Below are 10,859 nucleotides of genomic sequence, written 5' to 3'. Positions count from 1 at the left end.
ACGGCTTAATTTACGACTACGCAAAGATTATTTTTAATTTCAGTGTTTCGGCAGAATTGCATTTCTGATTTCAGTGTTATGGTTTTAGCAGTTAAATTATTATATTGTTACACTTAAAATAATTTTCGTTTTCATTAAATGTCGAAACGGTGAATACGCAATAAGTAGTTTTCGTTTGAAACATCGTTATATAGTTTCTTACTTAATTAATAAAAACTATTTTGTCGGGGATTCGTTTGTTTACTATTATGGCTATTACAATTTTTTTTATGATATTGGTAGGCGGACGAGCAAATGGGCCACCTGATGGTAAGTTGTCACCACTGCCCATAGACAATGGCGTTGTAAGAAATATTAACTATTCCGTACATTAGGATGTTATGTCCCTTGTGCCTGTAGTTACACTGGCTCACTTACCCTTCAAACCGGAACACAATAATACTGAGTACTGCGGTTTGGCGGTAGAATATTCGATGAATGGGTGGTACATACCCAGACGGACTTGCAAAAAGCCCTACCAACAAGTAATTTCCCTTGACACAAAAAATAATACAATTCAGAATGGAATCGATGTTTTTCTTTCCTTATTAGATTAAGTAATTCTAGAGTTAAGTAGTAGCAAATATTTTACTCTAAGTTATTAGCGTTTCAAGACTCGTTGCTTTTCATTTGTATAAATCAATACCGATTACCAATTTTGTCATACGTATAAATTCTGACTTTAATCTAATACCAAAGTATAGTTCCTTCGGTTCAGCGTCGACTGCTTTCATGCTCATATTCGGCTATTTGGCTTGAGATTCGCAATATATTCTGCAAATAACTGATCGCCCGATGTCTTACAATTTAAGTTATTAGATATCTTTTAATATATTTTAGGTCTGCCATTAACGTAATTACATATCATCGGTAACTATTGACTTGGATTCTTAATGTGCTTGTGTTATATGTTTGTGTATAATAAGGAACATCGTATCATTACATAATTTTATCAAACAATTTCCTACCACCTGCGTCTGTCTGTCTGTTTGTACGCAATAAAACTTCAAAATTACCAAGTGAAAACTCATAAGATTTTCACTTATAGACATAATGCTTCAATCGGGAGGTTTAGTTATATAATGTATTAAGGGTTTGTGTAAATTGACTGAAATGATTTTTAAGCTGTCGGAAAAAGTTAACATTGTAATACATGTATTACAATGTTAACGTCTTTTATTGTACTTGTGCGAAAACAGGACCAGTAACTAGCTAAGCTTCAAAGAGGAGATGACCCAGTGGTTACAACACATGCTTCTTAACCGATGATTGCGGGCTCAAACCCAGATAGCACCACTGAATTTTCATGTGCTTAATTTGTGTTTGTAATTCGTCTCGTGCTCGGTGGTGAAAATAAAATATCGTGAGGTAACCTGAGGTAAATGATATTCTGTAACATGTCTATCCCCCAACCCGCATTGGAGCAGCGTGGCGAAATAAGCACCAAAACTTCTCCTCAAAGGGGAGAGGAGGTCTTAGCCCAGCATTGGGACGTTTACACCCACAACATTAAGTCTGATAAGAAAAATTGAAATACATAAATCTTTGGGCAAGCCTTAACACCAAGCAAAAAAGTTATCGGAGTCGTTTGTAATTTTTTATCTTCACAAACCAAATTTTAGAGGTGACAGCAACCTCTTCTAGCTAGTAGCTTGGTTTGTGAAGATAAAGCTTAAAGTACCTGAGTGAGTATGAGAAATCAAACGCACAGGGAACATAGCATCTTAGTTGCAAAGGTTGGTGGCACATTGGCGATATGAGAAATGCTTAAGATTGCTGACAGCGCTAATTTCTCTGGGCTGTGGGGAACAAATTTCTAAAGCTAATGTCTCTGGGCTGTGGGGATCACTTGCCATCAGGTGAACGATTTGCCTGTCCGCTTATAATTTTACATAGTATAAAACATAGTCGCTTCCCAGCGTCTGCACGTTTCGATCTGTTAAGCTACGCAATGGATTTTAATACTTTTTTCATCCATAAATAGTGTGATTCTAAAGGTAGGTTTACATATATGTATAATATTTATTACATAAAAAAAACAGTATTTTCTGTATATGTTTGTTCTTCAATCTAAATGTTATATAAATCATTTTTGCACATGCGTGAAGCCTAAAGCGTGAAGGTTAGCTAGTGTGTTATAAAAAAAAAACTCCATTCATACGTCTCACGAAATATGAATAAACGGACAACTTCGCGACATTATCGAACATAATGTGTGAGTATTACGAAATATCGTATATTTTACGCCGACACATATTACGTGCTACGTTATATTAATATTTACTTGCGTATCTAACGGTGTCCAGTCTATAATCGTTTTAAATGTATTTTTATATTTTTTGTCTAAGGATTATTTCTGTTCAATGTCAGTATGGACGTGGAAGTAGGGAACGGGTTCGATTGAAGCCGAATCGCCGTGTCGTCTGCGAGAATTCACATTTGATGACATAATATTTTGTACACGTACAGAAAATTGGTATTATCTTAATTATGTTTTATTTTACGAGCATCGCATTGGTTTGTTTAATTAACTTATTTCGTTACCTTTCAAATTTCATCTTTTATTATATATATTATATATTTTAGATGAAGGCTTCGAGACGATTCCACCACACTGCTCGAATGCGGGCTTGTGAAGCAAACTGTTATATGTGAATCTCTTCACGATGCTTTCCTTTACCGCCAAGGTGGATGTTATAAATTATAAACTCAAATTAAACGGATGATAACTCAATTGTACTTGTCTGAGTTAGAACCCGAAATCTTCGATTGCGACCCTTGTCTAAGTCTGCACTAGGTCACAATGTCGAATTATGGAAATGATCGATAAGTACTAAAAAGTAATGACATAAGAACATATTGCACATACATCGAAGTAACCAATTAATTATACTTAAATGCGTAATCTGTTCGTAATAAACTAACCAAATGTATTCGATTAAGATTATAATAAACTGCTTCTAAATTTATATTGCTGTAACAACAAAATATTGTACAAAATATTATTTCATAGTAATAAATAAAATTGAAAAGAATATTTTGGTTTGTTTGAACCTAAAAAAATCGTTCTCGTTTTTTTTACGCTAGTTAGAACGCTGGGAAAGGTTATAGGTTATATTATAATCAAACTTTTATCCATTGAGAGCCACGTCGTTAAAAATACACAGAGCGGCTAGTATTTCATACGTAATAATAGAGTTTCAAACAGTTTTTATTTTATTAAAATAGATAAACCGGAAAATGGGCAACTTGTTAGTTGATATTCACACAAACATTTTAATTGTATGAAATATTAACAATTTATTACTTTACCTTTGCATCACCTAACATACGAAGTAACGTGTTATGGCCTTTGTTCCTGTAGTTACAGTGGCTCACTATACTTCAAACCGGAACACAGTCAAACTAAGTATTGCCGCTTGGCGGTAGATTAGTCGGCACATACTCAGAAGATCCTGCTTAAAAAAAAACCAAATCATTAATACCGCCTGCATTAATTTCAGTTTTCGAAAACTGCTTACTTCTGGAGCATGGAAAATTGACTGCGAATCACTTACTATAAAAAATAAAAATACTAATAAAGACAGTGTACCTTTTCTTAAGCCTTGTTATGTGATAATGCAAGAGTCAAACCTCTAGGAAGCCGTATTTATATTTCGAGGAAACCAGCGACGATTGAAAAACAATTCGTATAAATCTCTTATCACTGACTAACTTTTTTTGTTATTTTTAATTTAAAATTTTATATAAAATATTTGTAACTATAAAATTCTAAATAGACCATTTATCAAAAACTTTATAATGTGTACTAAACCAAACAATTAGATTAACTTTTTTTGTTATTTTTATTTTAAAATTACATTTAAATTATTTGTAACTATAAAATAATAAATAGACCTTTTGTCAAAAAACTCTATAATTTCGTTTATTAAACTTGTATCATATTGCATATTTTCGCTTACGTTTCAAAGGCGTAGTAATTATTTATTCTAATTCTTGAAATTATAAATTGTACATTGTCACTTTACAGCAGTATCGAAAACCCGATCCATCGCCGATTAATTTTTAATGCTTCGGAAAGTTTTTCAACCTGATCCGATCAGTCTCAGTTACTCTTAAGTTTTTGTTCAATTAAGATTATAAAAAACAACACACAAAAAATGGACACGACTTCGTGCGCATTTGATTTAAAAAAAAAAATATTGTTCTAGCCTTACTCCTTATTAAATCAGCTATCTGCCAGTGAAAAGCCATCAAAATCGGTCCAGCCGTTCCAGAGATAAGCCGAAACAAACAGACAGACAATAATTTAAAAAAAGGTTTTTATGGTATATATACCGTGTATACATGCAAACGGTTATTTAAACAGATACTAGAATTTTATTATATGTATGTAGATAGATAAGCATTTCTTTATTTATACACTTTCTTACAATTCTAAAAATCGTTAATATTAAAATCTTTACATATCAAATGTTCATCAAAATAATGATTCTTCGATTCATCAAACGTCATTAATGTTGTTAGCACGATTGTTTTTAAAGTAATTTAAAACTACCGATTAAAAAATAAGAGAAATAACACCGCAGTTACAGTTGTACTAAAATATTTACTAATACAAAAACCTATATTACTAAAAATTTTAAAATTGTGACCTTTATTTAATTATTAGAATAAAAAAAATAATGCATGAAATATTTACAAATATTTTGTTCAAGCGGCACTGAGTTAAAGTATATTGTTTGACACCGGAACACGTTTCCGATCGCCGGACATATCATCATGCTAGTTAGAATCACACAATTGGACCTCGACAAACACCTTTACGATCTATTTGTCATGTGCACGAATATAAATGTGCCATGACGTTGCGCTCTCATTTACTAGATATACCTACGTCATAAATTCGTTCTTGTATCTGTCTGTATATTTTAACACCTCTACTATAGTGAAGTTTTCACTGTCGTGTATTGAGAACGAGTATTTTTATTTTTTAATTACAGTTGCCTCGAATGATCAAATCATGGGAATTTGAATGTGAAATCACTAGTTAGTGGATCGTCTGTTTTCCGGGCAAAAAAACGTTATATGTAAAGGGCTATAAAAGTATTTTTTTAGCATTAGCAGCCTGTAAATTTTCCTACTGCTGGGCTTAAGGCCTCCTCTCCCTTTGAGGAGAAGGTTTGGAGCATATTCCACCACGCTGCTCCAATGGGGGTGGCGGAATACACATGTGGCAGAATTTTGTTGAAATTAGACACATGCAGGTTTCCTCACGATGTTTTCCTTCACCGATGAGCACGAGATGAATTATAAACACAAATTAAGCACATGAAAATTCAGTGGTGCCTGCCTGGGTTTGAACCCGAAATCATCGGTTAAGATGCACGCGTTCTAACCACTGGGCCATCTCCGCTCATAAAAGTATAGAATATAATATTAACAAACTAATTTTGTCCACTAGTACTACCACATATCTTTAAAATAATATATTGAAAAATAGTAATATGCTGTTTCAAATTAAAATGAAGATTTTGCATGATTTAAATTATGTAAAACTTATACATGAAACAACTGTTCGGACAGCATTGTTCAAAATTTGCATAAGGAGTTTATATGCAACTAACCCGTTCCACACAGATACAGGTAGTTATAATTCAAAAATATATAAACGAATATAAAAACTCACTGTAAAGAGTTTTTCTAAATCACTAGCACGATGAAAAAAATAATCATAATCATTTCTTTATTGAAATTAAATATCAACGACTTGTTGCAGATTTAAGTATATTTTAATAAGAGTAAATGTTTTGGTGTAAACCGAATAATTGTTCAATGTAAAAATGTGACTTACTACTGTATTTCTCATACGAGCTTCACCTCGCAGTAAAGCCGCAAGCTCCTAATCTTGCCTTTCATATCTGGTTCCGCTGATTCAAAACTTTAAGGAGCTGTGACTTTACTTTTAACTGTTTTTCTTATATGAATATTATGAACAACTAAATTTAAATCGTTTACTATTTAACCTTACTAACATATTACTTTTAAATTAATGAACTATTTTTATTTTATTTGGTTTTAGAAAATAAAATAAATAAAAAAATCTATATAGTAAAATGTGATATTATAAAAGTAATTTTAATATTATACAAACACATTTTGGCACTAAATATTGGCTTCAATGACAATTTCATAGAACAATACAAATATAAACAGAGGAATAGCCAAGGTAAACAGCTTTTCCGATTAAATGGTTCGATTTTATTATGCCGGGTCTACGTATTTTTAGCGCTTGGTCACATCCGCATTTTCCCCAGGGAGATAATCGTAAATCCGCCGCGTTAAGACCTCACCCTTACCTCTGCCGGCAATTTGCATTTTTATTTTGCACAAGCGACCGACCTGTGACTTCTTCCCTGAGGATAGACGGGAACAATCCCAGTCCACCTTTCACTTATGTCTGGTAACAAGGGATTACACGTACATTTAACGTGGGTAGAAGCGATCCAATTTTAAACTTTCTGTGTCTATGTTTCCAATAGTTGGCCGTATATGTTCTCCGAATAAACTTACATAAGTTCTTTTTACTTTGACCTTATTTTGAGATAACATATATTTGACATTCTTATTGGAAAGTGGTTGTTTTTGCTTGTTTTCATAACTAAACATGTCATAGTATCGTACGAGAATAACTTGGGACGCGTGAAAGCATAAACAGTTTTGTTAACAGAAAGAATTTTAATAAATGCATAAACGCCGCGTGGCGTTACCGCTAATAAAAAATGGTTTTATGATTTGTGTTTTATTGCATTTTCATCGACTTATCATTCGTATAATTCCTGTTCGATGTGATCAATTTCAAACGATCGTTTACCGTACCAAGAGTTTCGCCGAACTAGACATATTTTACACTAATTAGAACATTTTAGATGCGATATCAAAGTACTTACTTTGTTGTAACTTTCAATGTGATTTCCAAATTGTCGTATTCTGTATCGTATTTTTTTCTTATTAATGATAACAGAATTAATTTAAAGTTATCTTGAGTCTCAATTATCAATTTAAAATCCTTAAACATTTTCAATTAATCTTTCGTAAAAGTTAAGCCTTCTGTTTAATGGAAATTATTATATTTTATAAATAAAGTAAACTACTAACTAATCCTTACTAATATTATTAACAGCTTAAAATATTTTCTTAATGAATCTAGAAAAAGATAAACATAATAAGTTTTACATTTCATTTCAGAAATACTGTTCAAATACACTAACAACTGAGTAAATTCAACGCCGATAAGGTTTAAAATTTAAAAGAATTTCAGAAACGCTATATAATAGAGGTTTATGTGCGATCATAGTCGTTTAATCTCCGTTTTAGTCATCTATTTCATTTTTATGTCCGTATTAGCTAAGCTCAATCTCAGCTTCATATATAATGTGATTTTGAATCACGTATTCATTCATTAGTTTTACATCATATCAATCATTATCACGATCATTTTCAGTCGACTTCCGTCCACAGCTGTGCGTAGGCCATCACGGTCCACTGGCTTCCTTGTTTCTCTAAGTCGTCATTTTGTGACTAATGTGTGTGTAATGTGTCTAAAACATTATTTGATTAATAGATCGCGGTTACTTTAAAACATAATTGGTAATTTGCTAGGACGTTTTCACAAATACTGTGAAATAACAGAAAGTATATTTACAATTTTGCAAATGATCACCGCAGACGAATGAAATTGGAAGTAACGAGTCCCTGGGTTTTCAAATTGCTCAATATATCTACTAGTTTCCAAACGCTTACAGAGTTAACTTTGTTAGAAAATGCCAGTAAAGAGCCCTCACTTATTATATTATATTGCTATTTCCAAAATACGCTAAACCTAACTAACGTCTGATGTATCATAATTTAGTTTAATGTTCGAACAACTGCGTCATAATTTCGACAAAGTCGCAAAATTTGGATTAGTACTTAGCTATGATAATATTATGAAGAATCTAAAATTCAACTGAATGTTAAATTATATAAACTCTTTCATAATTTTAAACTCGTTATTCGTCGAGAGAAATTTTAGCAGATTTTACCACAAGGACAGCAAGTTTCAGTTTGCGGTCATCCGACAGAATTTGAGCAAGTTTGTTAGTAGTATACTCATACGTACAGCACGTATAGTAATTTCCTGCTCCCGATTTCACCCGTGAAACCTTAATAAAGTTACGTACCATATAAGTTACTGCAATAATATCTACGCTAAGGATAATTTCAGGGACCAAAAGAAAGATATGTATTGTGAATTAGAGATGGCAACATATCAACATGTGGGGTGCATGCAACGGTTGAGTAGCAGAGTGCCGGAGTGGTGAGGCGTAGGCTTTTTGTGCAAATTGTTTCCGCGCCGAAGCTGAGGGCGGCCGGAACGCAAGAATGCGGCGTGCGTGCGGGTGGCAGTGGTGCCGCGGCAGGGTGCGCGGGACGAAGAGCGGTGGGGGATGCGTCGCGGTGCGGGCCGCGGGGCAAGCGCGGGTTGGCGCGTGCCGCAGTAGCGTGGAGGCGCCGTGGCCGCTTGCCCGCCACGCTAGAACCAGCCGGCAGCCGCGCCCGATGAGCGCGGACTCGCCGCGCACGGCCCTCACGCGCCGATCGCACCCGCGTGGTCAGTTCTCTGGTGGTTCCCGGTCGTCCAGTGCCAAACCGTCAGGTTCACGAGTTCAGTGCAACTTTTGGAGTTTCACGGACAAAGCGCGGGGTGATTTAAGAGTGCCGGCTATCATTGTTGCGCCTCCCGCTTATTGTTACGAAACTCTGTCTTATTCTATCGCTCACTTACATACGATTGTTTCTGCATTGCGAATTTGTCATCAATGATCCCAATTACTCTTACGACCCATTAAATTACTAAGAAAAATATTAAAAGTTAACATTTGAAAGTTTTCCTGCGGGAAATTTTGTAGTAACATTTAATAGAAAACATAGTTATTAAACTTCGAAAAAACTTCCGCTAAACGACGATGTTCTTAACATGCAATATCTGTCATAATTTTAATAAACGGCATTTGAGCAATTTGTTATATTAAATTTAGTTTTTGGCACCATTTGAAATGCCGCCAAGATATCGGTAGAAAGCACCATCTACTCACCGTTTAATGTCACCAAATGCTCCATTAAAGTAAAGATAAAGATAGCCTTTACGTCATATATTACCTCATATTTTAAAATATCCGTTGTCCTTTTTATCGTAATAATGATGTGCCGTTTGAATTATAATAATAATTCTAAACACCTGAGATAAAATAAATGACGCGAACTTGTATCAATTTAATATTCCACTTCGCGTTTGATTAATATTTCACATTTAATAATATTAGTCTTGGCTTTGCGTTGTCTTATTGTAATTATTTATTATTCAACCAAAATACACAAAATTTAGGTGAATATATTTCGTCGTCCTCAAATGAATTATTCTGAACTATATTATGAATTGTAAGATCTCTTGTAATAAATCTTCATGAAAGGGAATCATTAAATTTGTTTTAAATATCATAATGAGCTTTATTTACTCCTAACTATGAACACTTGGAATAGGATTAGTTAAAATAATTTCAAAATCAATTACTGATTTTCCATTTAGATTTATTAGTTGATTCATAAAATCTTATTTTAAAGCTCGAATCATAGATTGCTTTCGATTTTCTTCTAGACTGGTTGTATTAAAAAAACATTCAACGTTCTATATTTGAAGCCCTGCACGATATATTCTTTACTATAATAACAAAAATAATCAGTTTGCGTGTTTTCGTCGATCATATGTATCGAATACATAAGAATTACTTTGATAGATACGTTTGGTTATTTCTTCACGGAATCTCTTTAACGACCGCGACAGCTTGTTTCGTTTTATATTATATTTAATCTTGGGGTTTGAACGTAAGGTTATGTCGTCACGTATATAATTAAAAAATACTTTTAGGTGTAAATAGTAAATTATTCATTACCTCATAATAAATGATCGTATAATCACTATTGACAACTTAGCTGTAACTGCACGACGATATTGTCGTCGGACTGTTTCGTAATTATTCGACTGAAGACTTTGCCATTGTCTTGAGCTATAAGACATTTCCAATCTCCACAGTTCTCTAAAGATCTTAAATTAAACAATTTCCTTCAATTGTTAGCTGCGGTAAACTAATTGCTATCCATTTTTTTTAAATATTGGATTTCAATAGCAAAACAAAGCTAGTGCCAATCTTCTGTATAAATAGATACACTGATTTTTATATTTAGGTTACGAACTGTACGGAATGATTATCAAATATGCCTATGAGATTGTATCGGAAAATCGATTAATATAAAGAAAAAAAAAATCAACTAAAATTTTGTAAGCACACATAGCTGTGACACTTTTAATTTAAAATCAATGTGAACAAATGCACTCACTTCAATTAACATTATTCAAATTAACATGTGATACAAGTTATAATGACAGTAACATAAGCTACGTATAACATCAAATATCATGACGTTTACATGAAAAGTTTTTACATACATTTTTAATCTTATATCATAATTTTCAATAAAAAAAAATGCATTCTATATTCAAAATATTTAAACCGCGTGTGAAATCAAAGAGATGAGCAAATACTTTCAAAAATTAACTTATTAAACTATTTATGTGTGTAGTCTATTATTATTTTGCTTGACTGCAAAAATGCATTTTAAAAGCGAAATAGTGAAAAGAATTCAGCTTGTGCTCTTAATCCTCTTCCGTACTCTTATTTAAGTACACTTTTCACAGTTTCTACGTTTTGCACCAAGTCATA

The 10,859-nt window shown here is 33.1% G+C and overlaps 1 protein-coding gene across 5 annotated transcripts in view; it reads left to right on the top strand.

Annotated features, from left to right (window-relative positions):
* The first annotated feature begins 8,589 nt into the window (after positions 1-8,589).
* Positions 8,590-10,859, top strand: part of LOC125076014 (potassium voltage-gated channel protein Shaker) — a 139,157-nt gene continuing 136,887 nt past the window's right edge. For 4 of the 5 annotated variants that reach the window (XM_047687935.1, XM_047687937.1, XM_047687938.1 and 1 more), the window contains exon 1: positions 8,598-8,737. The gene's annotated coding sequence lies outside the window, so the exon portion shown is untranslated. Of the gene's footprint in view, positions 8,738-10,859 lie in introns of all 5 variants that reach the window. The other variant, XM_047687936.1, reaches the window with a different exon arrangement.

This window comes from Vanessa atalanta, chromosome Z (genome assembly GCF_905147765.1).
Source record: "Vanessa atalanta chromosome Z, ilVanAtal1.2, whole genome shotgun sequence".
Classification (NCBI taxonomy): domain Eukaryota; kingdom Metazoa; phylum Arthropoda; class Insecta; order Lepidoptera; family Nymphalidae; genus Vanessa; species Vanessa atalanta.
This window is presented reverse-complemented; position numbering and strand designations above follow the sequence as displayed.